This window comes from Sycon ciliatum, chromosome 6 (genome assembly GCF_964019385.1).
Source record: "Sycon ciliatum chromosome 6, ocSycCili1.1, whole genome shotgun sequence".
Classification (NCBI taxonomy): Eukaryota; Metazoa; Porifera; class Calcarea; order Leucosolenida; family Sycettidae; genus Sycon; species Sycon ciliatum.
This window is the reverse complement of record NC_088648.1, coordinates 31807482-31828448: the sequence shown is the minus strand read 5'-3', so window position 1 is coordinate 31828448 and position 20967 is coordinate 31807482. Positions and strand designations below refer to the sequence as shown.

The 20967-nt window shown below is 45.9% G+C and overlaps 2 long non-coding RNA genes across 2 annotated transcripts in view; one reads left to right on the top strand and one right to left on the bottom strand.

Annotated features, from left to right (window-relative positions):
• Positions 1 to 20967, bottom strand: part of LOC135818954 (uncharacterized) — a 173995-nt gene that overhangs the window by 78987 nt on the left and 74041 nt on the right. The gene's annotated exons all lie outside the window — the stretch shown is intronic.
• On the top strand, positions 16909 to 20182 carry LOC135818953 (uncharacterized). Its single transcript, XR_010553840.1, has 2 exons — positions 16909 to 17411; positions 19446 to 20182. It is a non-coding gene; the product is annotated as an uncharacterized LOC135818953 (long non-coding RNA).

Below are 20967 nucleotides of genomic sequence, written 5' to 3'. Positions count from 1 at the left end.
AGACAAGCAACTATCCAACGGACCCTACTCCTCTTACTATTTGGCGGGATGAGCATTGGATTGTGTATTCAGATGTTTCTATGACAGCATTCTCATGGCGATACAAACGCTACTGTGAGGCATACTGGGATGTACATTCCGATGCAGTTTTCTTGTATTGCTCGCGTATCGAACCTAACTTTTGGAGGCTTTTGCGGGTAGTTGTCGTTGAACTTGATGGTTAAGACGAACTTTCCGCCTTCAAATGGACTCTCCTTGGGCCCTGCTATCGTTGCCTTCCAAGTGAAAAGATCGTCCGGGACTGGTACAACGGAGTATTGTTCCACTGGATCGCTCATCAATTCCTTCAGCTCCGTAGTGGGGCGCTTCGCAGCCATAGTACAGGTCTGTGCTAGTTTTCGTATTTCTGCGAACGTGAACAGTTGTTGGCCGGGTTAGCAGCAGTTGTAGCTGTTTTGGACACTCTTGGGGAGTCAGCCGTTGATTCATCCAGTAGCTGAAAGAGCGATGCTTACTCCTTAGCGATATGTCCTTGCGTTACAGCTGAAGAAGCACACGTTGAAGGTAAACTGGAAAACGTCAACAGAACTACTGATGTATCTCCAGTGAAAACCCACCCTTTAAGTAGTATTCCCGGTGCGGGCACCGCGAGGCAGCAATGACATTGAGAGCAACATTTAGTTGACAGGCGAGAACTCGACATCGCGATCTCTGTGTTTCACCTACTGGTGATAATCTCATCATGACTTTACTTGCATGCAGTTCTTTCAAGATTGGCGCTCTGTTTGATTTCGAGTGCGAGCATTGACTCAGGGGACATTGGCTAATTTCCAGTGTTATGTGCCCATTTTTAGGCTCTTCTCGTCACTTCAATGTCTCGCCAGTCATCCTTTGCCGCAGTATTTATAAGTTGCTAGTGATCATGAAATTGATGATCAAATGAATGAGGCAGAGCACAATACACTGATCTAAGTGCATACAGTGCATACAGTGCATACACAATCATTTCAATCGTTTCTACTGTTTCTACTACAGTCCATTCATCGGAAACTGGCCGGCTGGCTTTTGAAAGTCGGAATTGGGCCGAATTGAGGATTAAAAACCCATTTTAAATCTCAAAAATCTGGGTTTTGGATCTGCTTCTCCATACATTTTGCCATGGCATACCTGTCCTAGTTTTGTAAAAAAAGCTGGCTTAATTTCAATTTCCCTGTTCTTGGACTTTTCTGGCCTCAAATGTGGCAAGGAGTAATTGCACTGGTCACACAATGCAGGATGTACTGTTGCTTTCACGATATCTACAACTATGTACGGGAGACACCAAAAGTTAGGGTGCCAGTTTCCAATGAATGGACTGTAGAAATACGTAGGTTTCTTGTTTCCACGCCGAATTTCTAACTCTTTCCTGAACAATGTTATGTTCACATGGACAGTGAAAACTGCCAGTGAAAAGGTTACAGGTGTATTGCAATGAGGCCTAACTTCAAGTACTATTGACGCAATGGGGTGAAAACTTTGAAGACAACAGTCCACTCACACGTTTTCACTCGCACCAAATGCCAATGCATGGACTCTCTATCACGCAGTCGCTCATTGTAAATCTTCATATCCGTGAAGCATTGTTCATGCATTATAGACGTCCAGGTGTGAACAGGGACGGTGGCTGTAGTTTGCTGGACATGGAATGCAATAATTGTGTAGTGTTTATGGTGTTGTGCTAGACGGCGATGTCTTCCAAGTTGAAAGGCTGTCGGTTTGTGAATTCCTAACGTGATACAGGTAAGCATCAAGTCCGTGAATTTCAGTGTCACATCAGTCAGTTTTGTGCTAATTGTAGCACATTTTGACTTGCCATTACCCTGCTTATAATCGTGAGTGATGGACACAACGGATAACTTGATAACCTTTGGTCCTTTCTTACTTCATTTAGACTTTATTTGAAGGATTCTCCAAAAGTAAATGGACACTTATCGGGGGAGTTTCCTGGAAGGGTGGATGAGACGAAAGGGAAGTGAAAAGGGAGAAGGGAAAATAGTAATTTGCAGGAATACTGCAATTTAATGTTATCACATTGCATGAAAAACCTTACACACATCATCTTCAATTGGTCTCTTCGCTGCAACTTGTAATTTGCAGCGAAGAGACCAATTGAAGATGATGAGGGTTAGGTTTTTCATGAAATGAAGTGGCTGCAGTGGAGCTTGCGCACATCAACAAAATTTAATTCCCGTAGCTATGCAGAAGACGTTACTTCAGTAACCAGGTAACGTCTGGCGCTAGCCAGGGTCCGCGTCCACACAGGTTTAATTTGTCGTATATTCATTTATTTGTTTGTGGCAGACGGACCTCCGTCTGGCGCTATCCCATACCTGTCCCGTACCATCAAAAGTATCGTTCCATTTAGAGAATGAGTATGTATGCAAAATGTATCGGGGGAATGCATGCAGGCCGATAGTTTTTTCTTTCTTTTTTTTCTCTACAAAATCCACATATCTCCAGACACTGGGGTGAATAATGGAGCGTGGTGGTGGAGCCCATTAAACTACGCCGACCAGAGGTCTCGGTTTCATAGCTCCATGGACGCACCAAAGGGATATTGGGTGGGGAGGATTAAATTGAAAAGAAAACAGAAGAAAGAAAATGGAAAGATTGTATTGCTCGGTGAGCAAAAGAATACGTTGAGTATTGAATTGTGCAGTGCATCGAGCATTCAAGAGTTGCGTAGTGTAGACACTATACTGGTCAAGCGAGCTAAGACAGAGATCCTTGGAATGCATGCAGGGCGATAGTCCAGTAAAACCTTATAATTATGTAAGGGAAGTGTATAGGGGGGATGCATGCAGGGCGATGATGCAGAACGTCTGGCGCTAGCCAGGGTCCACAAACGCAGTGTATAAGTGAGAGATGTTATATCGAGAGCAGACCACTTTACAACTAACGATTTACATACACAACCTCGGGGAGGAAAAGTCTCCATAAGCTGCTACATACCAACTAAATACAAAACCAGGCACTTCAAACGAGCTTACTTGCACGCGTGGCCCTTTTCACGAACCCAGACAAAAGTGCATCAGTGCAGCCAAAGCCGGGATCCCGGGTGCGTTGGGGCGGGATCCCGCCTCGCAGGGCCAGCCCGCTTGACATGTAAACGCAAAACATTACATACCTTTACAGTCTCCTATCCTGCCCGGCGGCATCAGCAATGGCTACTGATCTTCAACAACTTGGGTCTCCTGTAATACCGGTATGCATCCTGTCTATGCTTTTGTAATGCTAACATAATGCTCGAGATAGCACTCGCTACAGATCTTCAGAAACTTGGCCTGATTATCACTCACAATAAGACTGTGGTAATGGTGATCGTCCCCAAGCGGTTGCTCCTTCCTTCCACAATTTCATCGTATTGTTGTACGACGTGCTATACAACATCAGTTTACCGTACAACACCGTATACCGTATTATTTGGTATTTGTTTGTGCCATCAGCATGCCTGGCGCGGCGCTATCCCGTGCCTGTCGCGTCCCGTACCATCAAGGTGTGTATTGTGCCGTCGGCATGCCTGGCACAAATCCCGTACCTGTCTCGTCACGTATAATCAAAGACAGCTAGTAGGGCCTTCAAATGCAAGATCATGACGTGAAGCAACTTGGAAGAATGGGTATGTATGCTAAGTGTATCGGGGGAATGCATTTTTTTACTTGAAACCACTCAATAAATTTGGAAACCAAGAAAGAAGCAGGAAATGAAAAAAAAGACTAACAAGACATTGACTGAATGGGGCTGCAAATGCAACGCAGCGGTGGTGATGGGATGCTGCAGGCTCCGTCGACCAATGGTCTCGGCATCCGCGACTACTTCAGGCATCAGAAAATCGGGAGAAGAAGAGAAACAAAAACGATTGAAAAAAATTATAGCGAAAGTATAGTGTGGAGAGAGAGAGAGAAAGAGAGAGAGAGAGAGAGAGAGAGAGAGAGAGAGAGAGAGAGAGAGAGAGAGAGAGAGAGAGAGAGAGAGAGAGAGAGAGAAGAGAGAGAGAGAGAGAGACAGACAGACAGACAGAGAGAGCGAGAAAGAGAGAGAGAGAGAAAGAGAGAGAGAGAGAGAGAGAGAGAGAAAGAGAGAGAGAGAGACAGAGACAGAGACAGACAGACAGACAGACAGACAGACAGACAGACAGAGACAGACAGACAGACAGACAGACAGACAGACAGACAGACAGACAGACAGACAGACAGACAGACAGACAGACAGGCAGAGACAGAGACAGACAGAGAGTAGAGAAAACAGAGACTGAGAAACAGAGCGACAGAGAGAGAGAGAGAGACAGACAGACAGACAGACAGACAGAAAGACAGACAGACAGACAGACAAACAGAGAGTAGCGAAAACAAGTAAAAAGAGTAATATACCTACATGTAGATACTAGATAGGTGCGATTAGACTGAGTCAGTAGCCGACACCCAGTTCTCGGCCCGCAGGTAGCTGTATACCTGCGTCTTGATTGCCTTCATTCGGCTGCGATGGGAAGGATGCAGGAGCAGATCACAGAGCAATGCATTCCACTGGTGGAGCACACAGTGGGGATATGATCGCTTCAGCACTAATGGGGGTAGAGGCTGGCAGGCTGGCGTCCAGTTGAAACTGGTGGCCAGCAGGGCTGGCATGGTCGCTCCGGGTTCGCGGGTTGGCCGACTGCTGACGGCGAGCTGGCAGAACCGCGAGAAGTTGAGGTGGGTCCGTAATTACTTGTAGCTTGTATAAACAAGCTAGAGCAGCTACTGTCCATCTGATTGCCAGACTAGGCAGGATTGCTCACGGACCGATGATTCCCAGGGCGCTGTGCTGGACTCGGTCAAGTCGGCTGAGGTGGCTGGATGACGCTCCAATCCACATAATTGGGGCGTACTCCAGCAGCGGACGAACGAATGCCTTGTACACGGTTGTGCGCCCAGCCGGAGGGAGAAGATGAGCAGACCGGCGCAAAAGACCAAGTCGCTGCCTTGCCCGGGTCGCAACAGACCGGAGGTGCTCCCCAAAAGACAGCTTCTGGTCAAAGAGGACGCCTAGGAGGGTGATCAAGTTTGCCTCGGGGACTTGTATTTTGCCAAACATGATTGGTGGGAGGTGTAAGTCAGCTCATCGGAGCGTTGCAGTCATTGCCTGTGACTTGGTGGGCTCAAATGCAATCCTCCATTTCTGGCCCCAGTTATGCAGCCGATCGATTGACAGTTGCAGTGAGTGCGCTGCACCTGCCGCGCTGCCATTCGACACAATGGAGTGAAGTGTGGTGTCGTCTGCGGATGCCTCCAGCTGGGCATCATTCACGAGAACAGAGGGTGCATCATTTCCGTACAGTGAAAACAGTGTCGGGCCGAGTATGCTGCCTTGGGGAACGCCCGCAGTTATGGGGTACTGGGTAGACGTATAGCCACCCACCAAGCATCGTAATGAACGTGATGACAGGTACGACGACAGCCATGTGTGGAGTGGCCCAGTGAATTCTGCATTACGTGCCTTATGGAGGACACCAACATGGGACACGCGATCAAATGCGCCAGCAAAATCAACAGCGAGAATACGAGCTGCTCCATTTCGCCCGACAGCATTAACATTACCCAGGCATGATGCAGAGCCTGCAGAGCATCACATGTACCTAATCTTCTCCTGAAGCCAAACTGGTGGCAGGTGAGGAGCTGATGGTTTTCCAGATGGTTTGTAACCTGGCTGTTCACAACATTGTCCATCACCTTCGAGATGATGCTCAGCAGCGAAACAGGGCGGTAGTTCTTGAGCACAGAACGCGAAGCCTTTTTGTGGATAGGAACCACGTTTGCCGTTTTTCACATCTTGGGTTGAATGCCTCGCCGAAAGCAGAGGGAAAACAGCTGACACAGTGGTGAAGCTAGTTCTTTGGCACACTCCTTGAGCACCCGAGCAGATATTTCACCCGGTCCCGATGCCTTTGACGTATCCAGTCTACCCAGAACTCTACGCACTGCTTCAGGTCGGAAGTGAATGGTACTGAGCGGTTGGGATGTGGGCAAGTCGTGGGGAGGGAGATCAGCAGCGGAGATATCGTCGCCGGTGATGCTACACTTGTTTGCAAAGGAGCGTCCAAATGCCTCCGATTTCTCCGCACTTGTTGCGTACTCGTGGCCATCAGCGTCAGCAATCAGCGGCATATCTGTATGGCGCCCCGTGCCACTTGCACACTTGAGCTTTGTCCACCACTGCTTGCTGTGCATGGACCCGGTTGATAAGCTGCGGCGTAGGCTGTCCTCCTTAGCCTGACGGGCTAGGAAGAGGGTTGCAACAGCCTCATTGACAGACGTCACAAATTGTTGTTTCAGTATGACGTCCTGGGAAGAGCGCCTCCAGGACCGCTAATGCCTGTCTTTGAGGTAAAGATAATGAAGAACATACATGGATTGTGACTTGCACAAAGGAAAAAGGAAGTCAATATGGATGTATGACGGTTACTTGCTCGCGTTTTTTTGTTTGCTACTTTTATTTATTTCGTTTAGAGCAACGGTAATTCTGCCTTCTCACCAGAGGAAAAACCTTCGGTTCCTGCTAAGAAAGAATATAATATTATGAACTCAGATGGTGAGCCAATATAGTTATGATGAGGAAAGGAAAAGAACAATATGTTACGAGTTATGACAAACTGTCCACCAACCTAACCAGATCTTGTCGCACTCGCTGACTGTATACGATCTGATTACGTTGGTGGACAGTTTGTCATAACTCCTGACATGTTGTCCTTCTCCTTTCTTCATCATAATATTATGAGAGAGAGAAATATTTAAAAAATCATAACATGATAATTCCAAAGCACAAAGTATGTATACAATTCAAATGGGTGTGTGTATGTGTAAGCATGCAGTAAAGAACACACAGAAAAAACCTGCAGTAATGGGTAGGGATATCGAGCAAGGAAAGAGCGCGATTAACACTGGTTACACACTGGTTACAAATCACAATTAATTCTGTTCAGAGCCAGTTTAAAGGCAAAAGCCGCACTGTGGAGGCGAATATCACTGGGAAGGGCATTCCAAAGAGTGCTTCCCACAAATGTCAATGACTGACGACCGGAAGGTCCAGGAAGGAAGGCACTTGCAGTAGCATCTGGTTCTGCCCTCCAGTAATTCTGCAATCGTCCCGGATGCTTGGTCTGTATTAGCCGTCAACTGAACGTAGGTGCAGAACAGAGGACTTGCAAGATCATGTAGGCAACGGAAAACAAAAAACAAAACCTTGTAGTGAAAAATTTGAGTTAGGGATCGAATAGATAAGCTCACGAGGAGAGGGGCTGTGGATGCACGGCTGGAGAGTTGGAAAATTGCACGAATTCCGGATTTGCTGTTGCCCTTTTCACGACCCCAATGCAGACAAAGGGATTGGTTTATAAAATGATATTAAAGACCAAGAGTAGTCTTGTTGTAACGCATGTACGAAGTCACTAGATTACACCAACACCAGAGATGAAGGCGACAGCGCCAGACATCAATACGGTGATGTACGGTAGAAGGATGTCGTATAGCATGTCGTACAACTTTTTCATGGTCAGGCCAAGTTTCTGAAGGTCAGTAGCGAGTGCTATCCCGAGCATTATGTTAGCATTACGGAAGCATAGCCAGGATGCATATTACAGGAGACCCAAGTTGGTGAAGACCAGTAGTCATTGCGGATAACGCGCAGAAAAGCCTCTTTTGCCGTTGGACAGGATGCGTATTACAGGAGACGGTAAAGTTATGTAATGTGCTCCACAGGCAACCTGCAATCGGCCGTCAGCAACAGTTAAGCATAAGCACACTATCAAGGTAAGGACAGTTTTTGTAATAGGGAGGTTTAGTCCCACGTAGTCCGTGAGTACTTTACGTGTGTGTACCACGTGATACTCAGTGACCCACGTACAGACGTTTTCTGGTTCACGACATACCGTGTATGGAGGCTCACCTACGTTCCGCCAGAACGTGGGTGAAAATCAGAATGGAGCGCATTGTGCGACCTGTGAGGGTGCTCAGCTGAAGAAGTTTCCGAAGCACGAAATTAAAATATTGGATGAGCTTCTTAGGCCCGGGTAGCTTCGTCTTTGACCAGGTTTGGGCCTTTGGCTTCATGCTTTTGTTTGTTCCGTGTGACTAAACACAACATTGCAACGTAGGTGCCCTTCATCCACTTTACGTGGATCACCCACGTACGCGTTTCCGTTACGTGGGAACTAAACCTCACTATTATTGTATTGTATCGTATTGTACTATGGAATATAATTTTACCTCATTGGCTCACCAAGTTAATGTATAAGGCTGTGTTCCCAACTGGCACTTGGACGCGGTACGCGTGCGGTTCATGCGTGCCCAAACGCGCGCTCAGGCTTTCACAAAAAAACAGCAATCCGAGTCGCATTTAGCGCGTGGGACACCTTCGAGTACTAATTTTTTGACTCCGCCAGTCAAAGTGACTGGCATGTACGCTGGTACGCGCCTGACATGACACGCGCTGAAAATTCCAACATACAGTACTAGTATGGGAATTTCCATTTCGGCGCGTTTCCGTACGCATGGCGCACCAAAAGCCTGCAAACAACGCACAAACGCGTGGGTTCACGCGTTCGCGCGCCAGTTGCTAACACAGCTTTACTACAAAAAGGCCAGAAAATCCGATTGTAAGGAAATAAAATGGAAAAGAAGGAGCAAACCAAAAGTGGATGAAGCGAGAGAAAATAACAATCCGCAATAAATTCTGCAAAACGTTTGCCGAACCCATATTCAAACTGATTGAAACGTTTTTGCAATACAATGATGTAGTCAATCAACGGGAAAAACATTTCCATCAGTTTTAATAACATGCACGATGAGCTAGGCAAAAAATCATAGCGAAGGGCCCTGAGCTTCCAAGCTCTCTCGTATTATCACATTGTTCGGTAAAATGGGAATGGTGTAAACTTCAAATTCAAGGTGAACAGGTAGGGTAAGTGAACTGCCTGAAAAGAGAAACAAATGGCAAACTCACCAGAACGACACAGCACGGCGCGCAAATGCCACCACCATCGCAGTAATTGACTTACCAGCACCCAAGAAAGGGAGCAACGGAGTATAAAACAAACGACAGACTATACTGGCCACAGTGGAATTTATCCCAAGGATTGTTTGCAACAGCGATTATTCAGGCTATTTTCTTTAGGCCAATGAATAGTGTGTAGGCGAAGGCTTCAGCGACCTGCTCGTTACACAAGAGTAGAGGCGCTCTTCCAGCAAGGACGTGTAATGGTGTGTGTGCGTATGGTGATGCGGACCAGTGAACACATAGGTGTGACCAGTATTCAACTAGACTATGCAACTAGTATTAAAAGTAAATGTGTATTGTTTGTAACAGGAACTGGGCGACACCACAGTCACTCTCGTTTTTCCTTTAAAATACGGACAAGCACGGGCGGTTGGCAACACAGAATGTGTGTGATTTAAACTAGTAGCTTATAATGTATGCAGTCATACTGCAATGACTTTGTTATGAAACCTCAAGTGTGAAAGGCCGTCTCGCTTGTGACATTGTGTTCGGTTCAATGCAGTTGTGTCTCGACTCCGCCGTACCGCTGATGTTTACGAAGTGGGATACGCTACATGTGCTATGTGCGATTCGCTGTGTGCGCTGTAGTTGTATGTTGTATGTGTATGCTTTTCTGATTATACGCTGTCATTTTCACGCTATAACTACCTGTTGGTTTTAGTGTGAGTTAATGAGTTGATCGAAGAGAAATATACTGGCAGGAGGTAATAGTTGTCCTCGTGGCGTGTGGTCGTTCGATCCTGACTTTTAGAGAATCAGAAGGGTTCACAACAAAGTTACGAGACAAGCAACTATCCAACGACCCTACTCCTGTTACTATTTGGCGGCATGAGCATGGGATTGTGTCTTCAGGTGTTACTGTGACAGCATTCTCATTGCGAGGTAAACGCTACTGTGTGAGGCAATCTGGGCTATCCATTCCGATGCCGTTTTCTTGTATCGCTCTTGATTGCCAAGCAACAAACCAACGAACCCGTATCCTCTTACTATTTGGCGGCATGAGCATGGGATTGTGTCTTCAGGTGTTACTATGACAGCATTCTCATGGCGACACAAACGCTACTGTGTGAGGCATTCTGGGCTATCCATTCCGATGCAGTTTTCTTTTATTGCTCTTGATTGCCAAGCAACAAATCTACGAACCCGATTCCTCTTACTATTTGGCGGCATGAGCGTGGGTTTGCGTCTTCAGATGTTACTATGACAGCATTCTCATGGCGACACAAACGCTACTGTGTGAGGCAATCTGGGCTATCCATTCCGATGCAGTTTTCTTTTATTGCTCTTGATTGCCAAGCAACAAATCTACGAACCCGATTCCTCTCACTATTTGGCGGCATGAGCATGGGTTTGCGTCTTGAGGTATTACTATGACAGCATTCTCATGGCGACACAAACGCTACAGTGAGGCATTCTGGGCTATCCATTCCGATGCAGTTTTCTTGTATTGCTCTTGATTGCCAAGCAACAAACCAACGAACCCGTATCCTCTTACTATTTGGCGGCATGAGCATGGGATTGTGTCTTCAGGAGTTACTATGACAGCATTCTCATGGCGACACAAACGCTACTGTGTGAGGCAATCTGGGCTATCCATTCCGATGCCGTTTTCCTGCATCGCTCTTGATTGCCAAGCAACAAACCAACGAACCCGATTCCTCTTACTATTTGGCGGCATGAGCATGGGTTTGCGTTTTCAGGTATTACTATGACAGCATTCTCATGGCGACACAAACGCTGCTGTGAGGCATTCTGGGCTATCCATTCCGATGCAGTTTTCTTGTATTGCTCTTGATTGCCAAGCAACAAACCAACGAACCCGATTCCTCGTACAATTTGGCGGCATGAGCATGGGTTTGCGTCTTCAGGTATTACTATGACAGCATTCTCATGGCGACACAAACGCTGCTGTGAGGCAATCTGGGCTATCCATTCCGATGCAGTTTTCTTGCATCGCTCTTGATTGCCCAGCAACAAACCAACGAACCCGTATCCTCTTACTATTTGGCGGCATGAGCATGGGTTTGCGTCTTCAGGTATTACTATGACAGCATTCTCATGGCGACACAAACGCTACTGTGTGAGGAATTCTGGGCTATCCATTCCGATGCAGTTTTCTTGTATTGCTCTTGATTGCCAAGCAACAAACCAACGAACCCGATTCCTCTTACTATTTGGCGGCATGAGCATGGGTTTGCGTCTTCAGGTGTTACTATGACAGCATTCTCATGGCGACACAAACGCTACTGTGTGAGGCATTCTGGGCTATCCATTCCGATGCAGTTTTCTTGTATTGCTCTTGATTGCCAAGCAACAAACCAACGAACCCGATTCCTCTTACTATTTGGCGGCATGAGCATGGGTTTGCGTCTTCAGGTATTACTATGACAGCATTCTCATGGCGACCCAAACGCTACTGTGAGGCAATCTGGGCTGTTCATTCCGAGTCCCGTTTCTTGTATTGCTCTTGATTTCTAATTTAAAGATCTGCAATACTAGCATTTGCCCCACGATCCGTGTCAGGTTCTCATAAAAGCGAACATTGACAGTAAAACCGTGCTCATTTTTAGAGCAGAACTCCAACTTGGACCAAGAATATCCAAGCAAATGTGGTCCATATAAGTGATATTTGGATGAATTATATTCGTATCTAGCCTAACTCTTGGAGGCTCGAGCGCTTTGTTTCCGTCGAACGAGATGGTTAAGACGAACTTCCGCCTTCGAATGCCGTGCTATCGTTGCTTTCCAAGTGAAAAGATCGTCGGGGACTGGTACAACGGAATATTGTCCCGCTGGGTCGTTCGTCAATTCTTTCAGCTCCTTAGCGAGGCGCTTCGAGGCCATATTCTACGATTGGGTGCTAGTTTTCGTGTTTCTGCGAACATACACAGTGGTTGGCCGAATTAGCAGCAAGTGTAGCCGGCTCAGGCACTCTGCGCGAGTCAGCGGTTGATTTGTCCAATAGGTGAAAGAGCGATGCTTACTCCTTAGCCATCTGTCCTTGCGGTCGAGCTGAAGAATCACAAGTTGAAGGTAAACTGGAAAACGTCAACAGAACTACTGATGTATCTCCAGTGAAACCCACCCTTTGAGTATTATTCCCGGTGCGGGCACCGCGAGGCAGCGATGACATTGAGAGCAACATTTAGCTGGTATGGGAGAACTCGACATCGCGATCTCTGCGTCTCACCTACTGGTGATAATCTCATCATGACTTCACTTGCATGCAGTTCTTTCAAGATTGGCGCTCTGTTTGATTTCGAGTGCGAGCATGGACTCAGGGCACATTGACTATTTTCCAGTGTTATGTGCCCATTTTTAGGCTCTTCTCGTCACTTCAATGTCTCGCCAGTCATCCTTTGCCGCAGTATTTATAAGTTGCTAGTGATAATGAAATTGATGATCAAATAAATGAGGCAGAGCACAATACACTGGTCCAATTGCGTACAGTGCATACACATCATTTCAATCGTTTCTACTGGTTCTACTAGAAATACGTAGGTTTCTTGTTTCCACGCCGAATTTTTAACTCTTTCCCGAACAATGTAATGTTCATATGAACATTGAGAACTGCCGGGAAGAGGTTACAGGTGTATTGCAATGAGGCCTAACTTCAAGTGCTATTGACGCAATGGGGTGAAAACGTAGAAGACAACAGTCCACTCACACGTTTTCACTCGCACCAAATGCCAATGCATGGGCTCTCATTCACGCAGTCGCTCCTTGTAAATCTTCATATCCGTGAAGGATTGGTCATGCATTATAGACGTCCGGGTGTGAACAGGGACGGTGGCTGTAGTTTGCTGGACATGGAATGCAATAATTGTGTAGTGGTTATGGTGTTGTGCTAGACGGCGATGTCTTCCAAGTTGAAAGGCTGTCGGTTTGTGAATTCCTAACGTGATACAGGTAAGCATCAAGTCCGTGAATTTCAGAGTCACATCAGTCAGTTTTGTGCTAATTCAACACATCTCCGTAGCGCTAACCGACAGCCTTCCAACTTGGAAGGTTCAAGGTTATGGAAAGACCAAAGAGGGGAAGGCAAGCGCAACGAAAACGAGCAAAAGCTACAGTCCCAACGGAACAAAGAATGTCGATTGTTACTGGACGATACGGAGATGTGTTGAAGCTAGGTGTCAGGACGTCGAATGTTTCAGTACTCTGTCAGTTTTGTGCCTAGTTATTGCACTTTCTGACTGTATAAAGTATCATGCTATAGTGATGGAGAGTTACTCTTAACTCGTATCCATATGTCCTTTTCTCTTCTACAATTATTATTATTATTATTATTTGTAAGAAAGGGTTTGCTCCCCACACCGGAGCTCGCGCTATTCCGCCGACTTTACTTGACACTTGACTGACTCACGACTGCCATCCAGAGCACACGAGAAGTCCATCGAACCTTCGACTCGGCAAACCTGCAAGAAAGCACCACTTCCTGCTCAATACACAGTGTTTCGGGGAATTCACCCCTCATCAGTTGAGCTTGAGTAGGCTGAGGAAGATTGTGCCTGAAGAGCAAACCCTTTCTTACAAATTATCGCCGAAGTCGCAACCACTACTTCGTATTATTATTATTATTATTATTATTAGACACAATCTCATAGCATGTGACAAGCATAGCTAATGCAGGGACAGAATCCCCTGAGACAAGGGCGTTCAGCCAGCCACGGCAATAGTTAGCTAGGAAAACAAAGCAAATATGAATTAAAGCAGAAAATGAATGGAAAATTACAAAGAAAAACGATTAACGGAAGTGAGCACTATCAAAATTCGTCCATCACCCAGGTATTCGAGAATGTTCTTCGATGATAATTATTGCGTCTAGTTCAGTTGTGATAGTAGATCTTAAAACTGACCAATAGAAGAACAAATTTTCAGACAGTATGGTAATGATAACCAATGAGAGTAGCCGGAAAACAAAGGGGACTTTAGATACTGGGCTGACTTAAGAAGAGGCAGGATGAGCGTGTTACGGGTTGAGCTTGTCGAAAACCAATTGTACTTCATCATGTGTGAAGGGGTTTTATGAAGAAATATTTTATGAACCAGTATACAGAGATGGTGCTTATGACGAACGGAGAGAGGAGAAGTGTGTGCAAGTCGATAAAGGGCATCCGAAGGAAAACATCGATCCTTGTTGTAAAGAATTTTAAGTATAAATCTATGGTGGACTTCTAATTGGTTCAGAGTTGTGTCAGAAAGGCCACACCAAGCGGTATCACAATAGTCAAATATAGGGAGAATATAGCACTGATAAAATAACAGTTTACACTGGATGGGCAAATGAGTGCAATGTGGTTGTAGTACCCCTAATGCTGAACTGGTTCGCTTGCATACACAGTTGACATGTGCAGCCCAAGAGAGTTTGCAGTCAAACATCACACCTAGATGTTTGTGCTGAGTAACAACACGGATAGGCATAGTCGAGGCAGGGAAGAATAATAGTTGATCAGGAGGGGATGAAGAAATATACATAGCTTCTGTCTTGTCTAAATTGGGCTGGAGTTTCCACGTTTCCATCCACATGACAGTGCTGTTGATGCGATGCTGCATGGTAAGGAGTAATTGTGCAGGGGAGGAATCAGAACAGATAAGGCCAGTGTCATCCGCATACAAACTAACATCGGGGACAACTGAAGGTAGGTCATTAACGTAAAGCAAGAATAACAAAGGACCCAGAATGGAACCTTGGGGCACTCCAGACGTTACAGGGAGGGGATCAGACAAGAAATAGGACAAGCGAACAGCCTGAGAACGAGCAGACAGATACGAGGATATCCAACGCAAGGCAGCATCCTCCACCCGGAAGGTGTCCTCCAACTTGGCAAGTAAGCCACGAGGCCAAACGGTGTCAAATGCCTTAGCCAAGTCGAAAAACACCATTCCCACGTGCTCCCCACATTTCCTCTTTGTCCCTATGTCTTGGACAAGTCGAGTCACCTGGTATTGAGTTGAGTCACCACGGCAGAATCCCGACTGAGCTGGTGAGAGAGCCGGAGCGATGTGCAGGTAGAGGGAATCGAATACAATATGCTCACAAAGTTTGGAAACTGTGCGCAGCAGAGAGATGGGGCGGTAGTTTGCCGGGCAAGCACGGGAGCCTTTATTCTTGTAAAGCGGTGTCACGATGGCGGATTTCCAATCCTGTGGGAATGTACCAGTTCGAAATGACATATTAAAAATAATGGCAAGAGAATAGGCTATTGATGGTGCAAGAGACTGCAGCACTTCATTCGGGATCCCATCTGAGCCGGGAGACTTTCCACATTTCAGGCGCTTCAGATATTTCCTATGAAAAATATGAATGCCGCGGACATCACCATGCAGCATGACAATTTGTTCAAGGTTTGAAATTGTGTGTTTCCAGAATCGATTTTCAAGCTCCGATCATCAGTGGAAAAACGGAACTAAAGTGATCAAGGGAAATGAAACAAAGGTGAAAAATCCAAAGAAGGACAGTCGCACGGGATAAACGTAGGAAGGAGAACACGGATGGTATCAGACGACTGACTGGCGATGAATATGAGTTGGGTGATGATGCTGCGGATGACGAAGAGACAGATGACGACGAGGCAGATGATGACGAGGCGGCGGATGACGACGAGGCTGATGACGATGAGACGGCTGGTGGTGATGGTGATTAAACGGAAGAGGAGGAGTCAGGTGGCAGGGAAGGTGATGGAGCTGATGAAGGTGAAATTCGTAAGAAGTCAGCTGTGTACTTGCATTTGCTATTTCGTCCCGATAGTTTGAGTGTGTATGATGACTCACACAGCTCTGTACTGTGTCATGCTCGTTACGTCCAGCAGTTGAAGGTCCTTGAAGCTGTTTGTATTCATACGCATAAGCCCGATTTGTGTAAGCAAAAAGAACATGTTGTAGCACTTAGGTTATTTTCGTGAGTTTGCACCACGTGTTCATGAGTTGTTTCTGAACTGTTTATGCCCATTTGTCACACTTACTTTTTATCTTAGCCCTCACTTTTTGTAATACTTACTCATGTGTCACACTTCTTTGGGTTTTCAACTTTTTTTCCCTTAGGGGCCGTCCAAGGTTACCAATAATATTTTCAAAACGAAATGTTTTCGTTTGTGGGTGGGTGGGTTTGATGGAGTTTCGTTTTGAAAATAATTATTGAATGCTGGTGGAGAATGCCCAGTTACTTCTGGGTGTCGAAAATTGACATCAATATTTTATTAATGCAATGAATATAACTAAATGGGCACTCATATCACAACCATGGGGACGAATCATGTACATGTATTCCAGAACGTTTTCTTGTCACAATTATCAATGGAATTCGTGACTAAAGAGAATGATGAAACTACAATAGGATTTATACACTTGGAGTGGAACAGCGAGGATACAAGCATAGTAAGAAAAATAGCATAAACCTAGGAACAATGTGCACAGGTAATAAACTATAGGTGAGGTGAGAAATGATAGGAAATTCAGCAAGTGCAGTGTGACAATGGACATGCATGTGCAAGTGTGTGTTCTACGCTCCGTATTTGTGAAGAATGGCTACCCGCAGCAGCTCCTCGACAAACTTCTAACAACTACACCTGTTGTTAAGGAACGAGCTATCGGACCGTTGCCGTGCCGCGTATTTCTTTGCTTGCCCTGGAAAGGGAAAGAATCGAAGGACACGGCCCGTGTGGTGAAATCCCTAGTGGAGAAAACCTACTTTGCCACCAATGTGGTTACCGTGTTCACTACGATCCGTTCGTTCACGATGTTGAAGGATGTCCTACCAACCCTACAATTGAGTCACCTCATTTACTACTTTGAATGCCGACAATGTGGTAGTCGGTATGTGAGGTATATTATGCTCGGCAGGCCGCGAAAGAGAGCCCGTTACCTGGACCCCTACTCGCGCGGGTAGAGCGAAACTGAGCACCCTGGGATGCGAGCAGCTTTTTAGTACTCCCGGGTCCAAAATCTCACCACCAGGCCGGGATGATCAAAACGTCTGCCGGGTCTGCAGCCTACAAACGTGGATCTGCCGACACTGTGCTGTCGACGACATGTCCGGCAAGGCACCTCCTTGCGTGAAAGCAAGGAACGCTTTTTTTTTAGAAAGGAAGCTTCTTCTCCAAAATTTAAAATTTTTGAAAATTATTCCTTCTGAAAATATCATCGCGTTCTTGACCTCGAAGCTGACTGCTGAATGCGATTAGGAAAGAAGATTCCTGAAGATACACCAGACTGATTCTGGCAAGCCGTCTGTCGTCTAGATATGCAGTTGTTCGTCATCAGGTCATGCATGGTCAGCAATCTTCCTCGTTCGTCCTTTCGTTTTCCTGACCACGATGATGACAAGCAGCTCTCATGCTCAGGTTAGTGCTGTACTTGTATGTCTGGGCACACAACACATCTGAGATTCACCCACTGACGTTATCGAACTGAAGAATGCAGCAAGGGTTCCTCGGATTCTCTTGATTTCGGAACAAATTTCCTTCACTTTCACCCTCTCAGTCTCTTCCCCATGCCCTCCATGCATGCACAATGCAGCTTGCATTTCAATTGCTGTTTTTTATACTTTGGCAGTGCCTCTGCTACACTTTCATATAGAGTGAGGTCCTGTAAATAGGATCGAACATTGTTGGTGGTGGTGTGTGTGTGTGGGGGGGGGGGGGGGTACGTTTGCAGCCAGGATGTAGGAATGACACTTCTGCACAGCAGGTGGCAATAGTCAAAACTGGTCACTCTACAAATCCCATACCTGCCAACCTTTGCAAACCTGAGATCCAATGACATACCTAGGCATGAAAATGTATACAAAAGAAGCTCGCGGTGAGGCATGGAACTAGTGCACTTTTGGGTGCCTATTACCGCCCTCGATATCGGGACGGTCCCGGCCAAATCGGGATGGTTGTCAGGTATGAAATCCCAACCGAGAAAACCATTTAATTAAAAGATAAACTCGGCCAGGACATAGCGACTTTCTGTTTGCCGGGGGGGGGGGGGGAGGGTCATCGTCCGCAATATTGGTAGAGTTACGATTACATTGTATATGTAGATACATGTGCATCAGGGATTCATAGCACCTGGGGAGACGACATGAGACCTAAGTACCCAAAACGTTGTGAGTTGTGACCCCGGATGGGGTAGTTCTACGTGATCTGTGTTTCTATAGACCTTATTCGATAACGTGATTTTTGGACTCGCCTCCAGGGATTTGTTGTAAGCTGGGGCACGCGTACGTGAAACGAGTGGCAAGAAAGGCCCAGTTCGCACAAGGGAGTAGTAAAATACCGGTATTTTTCTACTCCTATGTTCCCACGCCGAGTCCACTGTGCACTGAGTGCAGGTCTCTTGCCGCTCCCTGGTTCCCGGGACCCTGGTTCACGTGATTGTGACGTTTATTGAATAAGGTCTACATGTATATGCGGGCATGTATAAATCAACCCTTCCACAAGGACGGCTCAAACAGGCAGCCAAGGAGTGAAAATTTCGCTCCTGGGGCTAGGAGTGAAACGAAGGCCTCAATTTGCCAGATGAACCTTCTCCATCGAAACGAACGAAGGTGTCGAATAATTCTTTTACCAGTTCACAGTTGCCGTTCACGCGCACTCCCCGGGGTGGGGGGGGGGGGGGGGTGGGGGGGCTACTATGCACTTGTAGTGATACTTACCGTAAGCCAAGTGGAACACGACTAGTTGACTGCACAGACTACAGTACAGTATACATGCACATGTATACAGTGAAGATCAGTGCGTGCATGCCTGCCATAATCGTATGTTGACCTTCGTTCGAATTGAAAAGAGAGGGTCGTTTCGAAAAAGAAAAAAAGCTCGATGGAAGTATGATGCTGCTGACAATTCAAGACTCACTGAAGTCGCCTTTCTGGAATGGATCATGCACTCTAGGTTCATCCAATTGGATATGGACTCAAATCATTGTTACACCATTATTGTTTGGTTAGTTATTGTACATCCCATAGCATGTACAATCAACCTTGTGAATAAACTACCTCGGGTTTACAAAACAACTCGCAAATAACGACACAATCTTCAGATCTAGTGAACATTTGATTGCATACTTCCAACCTCACGAGTAACAACAATGCGAATAGCGACACTTTTCTCATTCACAATCGAGGGTCAGTATTCCCCAGGTTGACTGCAATTGCCAATCAAACAGGAGGGGCGAAAGTCGACCACGGCTGAAAAGGCATAAAGAAAATTAATGTATATCATGAGCTAGATGGCTGAAGGAGGAAGTAGGTTTTCTGAGAAAGCAAGAAACAGAGGTGAATGAAGCACCAGGTCTGTCCATGCAGTGGATAGAATTATTGCATTGAAAGACAGGCTCTTTACATCAGCTTGCTACTATTATACCTACATTTGCTTTCTGCCTTTTTCATGCAGGATTCTGAAAGCTGGAGCAGCTCTGCTTACCTCGACCACTGAACTTCCAACTAACTTCCAACCAAGTACAAGGCAATATTATGATGAATCAAGCACGCTTGCCATCATGTCATCATTGCAAAGTACATCGACAACATAGATTTGGTGCCGACTATGTATGATGTAGAGTGTGCTCTATGTATCTATACTACTGATTGGCCTACATTGTACTTATGTGGGCTGAGAGTAATCGATTGTGCTATATGGCAGTTTACTTGTATGTCATAGATGTTAACATTGCACACAGCTTCTGAAATGCTTTCTGTTGCACTGGCCTACTGCGGCCCACTGCAAATAGATTGTAGTGGCATGGGCCATGCCATAATTATAGTAGTATACCGGTACTACACCAACAATTTCACTGGTGCACTGTACTTACTGGTACGAGTAGATCTACATCATGCACAGCCTTGTCACTGCTTTTCTCATTTTTTATTAATTTACTGTACTGTACACATTTTGGCACAGCTCTTCCACAAAGAGTTACTAGTATTTTCTTCTGCATACCTACTGTATACAGTGACCTGACTGGTAACATCTATGGCTGTGAAATCACAAATTTCTGGGTTGACAGCCTCGAACCTATACGATTTGTTTCTAAGAACATGCTATAAGAAATTTTCTATTGAAGTATTCTACTGTAGCTCGCAGGACATGGAGTGCAATTACGTAAAGTTTGGAACACCACTCTTCTGTGATTTGGATGTCAAATTATGAAATTCAGTGTGTGAGGTAAACCCATGCATGGCATACACTGCTATAGTATGACTCGGGGTAAAGTGTTCCAACGCATACTCATTATAGTGAATAGTTGTGTGACCAACGTTGTTGCTGCTGGATAAATAGTACATATTCTGAGATAACTGAAGCTACACAGCCATCTAATGTTCAGACATGCATCGAAGGGGCCGTAACGAGATCTGCAAGGCATGATTCTATACCTGTATTTGATGCTCTCTAGCCTAGGACATTCACCTGCCTCATTTTCTCTGTGCTGCATTGATGAGTCCATTAGTAACTAAAGGACGAAACAGCATGCTGTCTGCAGATTGGTAATTGTGTAAAGACAGACGTGTATGTAGTGGTAAAGCTCAGATACATGTGCAACATAACAATCCCGGTGTTTGACAACAGCACAAACCTACACCGCAATTCTTAATTTTGGGCTGTGGTGTTCTTAGTATTCCAGGTTGGATGTTCTGTAGGCTTCCACGTTCTTGGGCGCACGACTTTACTGTGCCGAAGAATATTTTCAGCCAATGAACGCAGAGCTTGGTGGCAGATGAGTGCCATGGAACAGCCTTTTGCATGTGGCTTTCACTACATGCACATGTATAACGTTCAATTGATGCGGAAAAATCAGACGAGGACTTTTGCAGTTATGAGCAAGGTCCCCACGAATGGTCATGTCACTTCACAGAATACATGAACTGATAGAGTAGACCTCGGTCCCCTCAGAGAACGCTTGGGGAAGTCGGGTTCA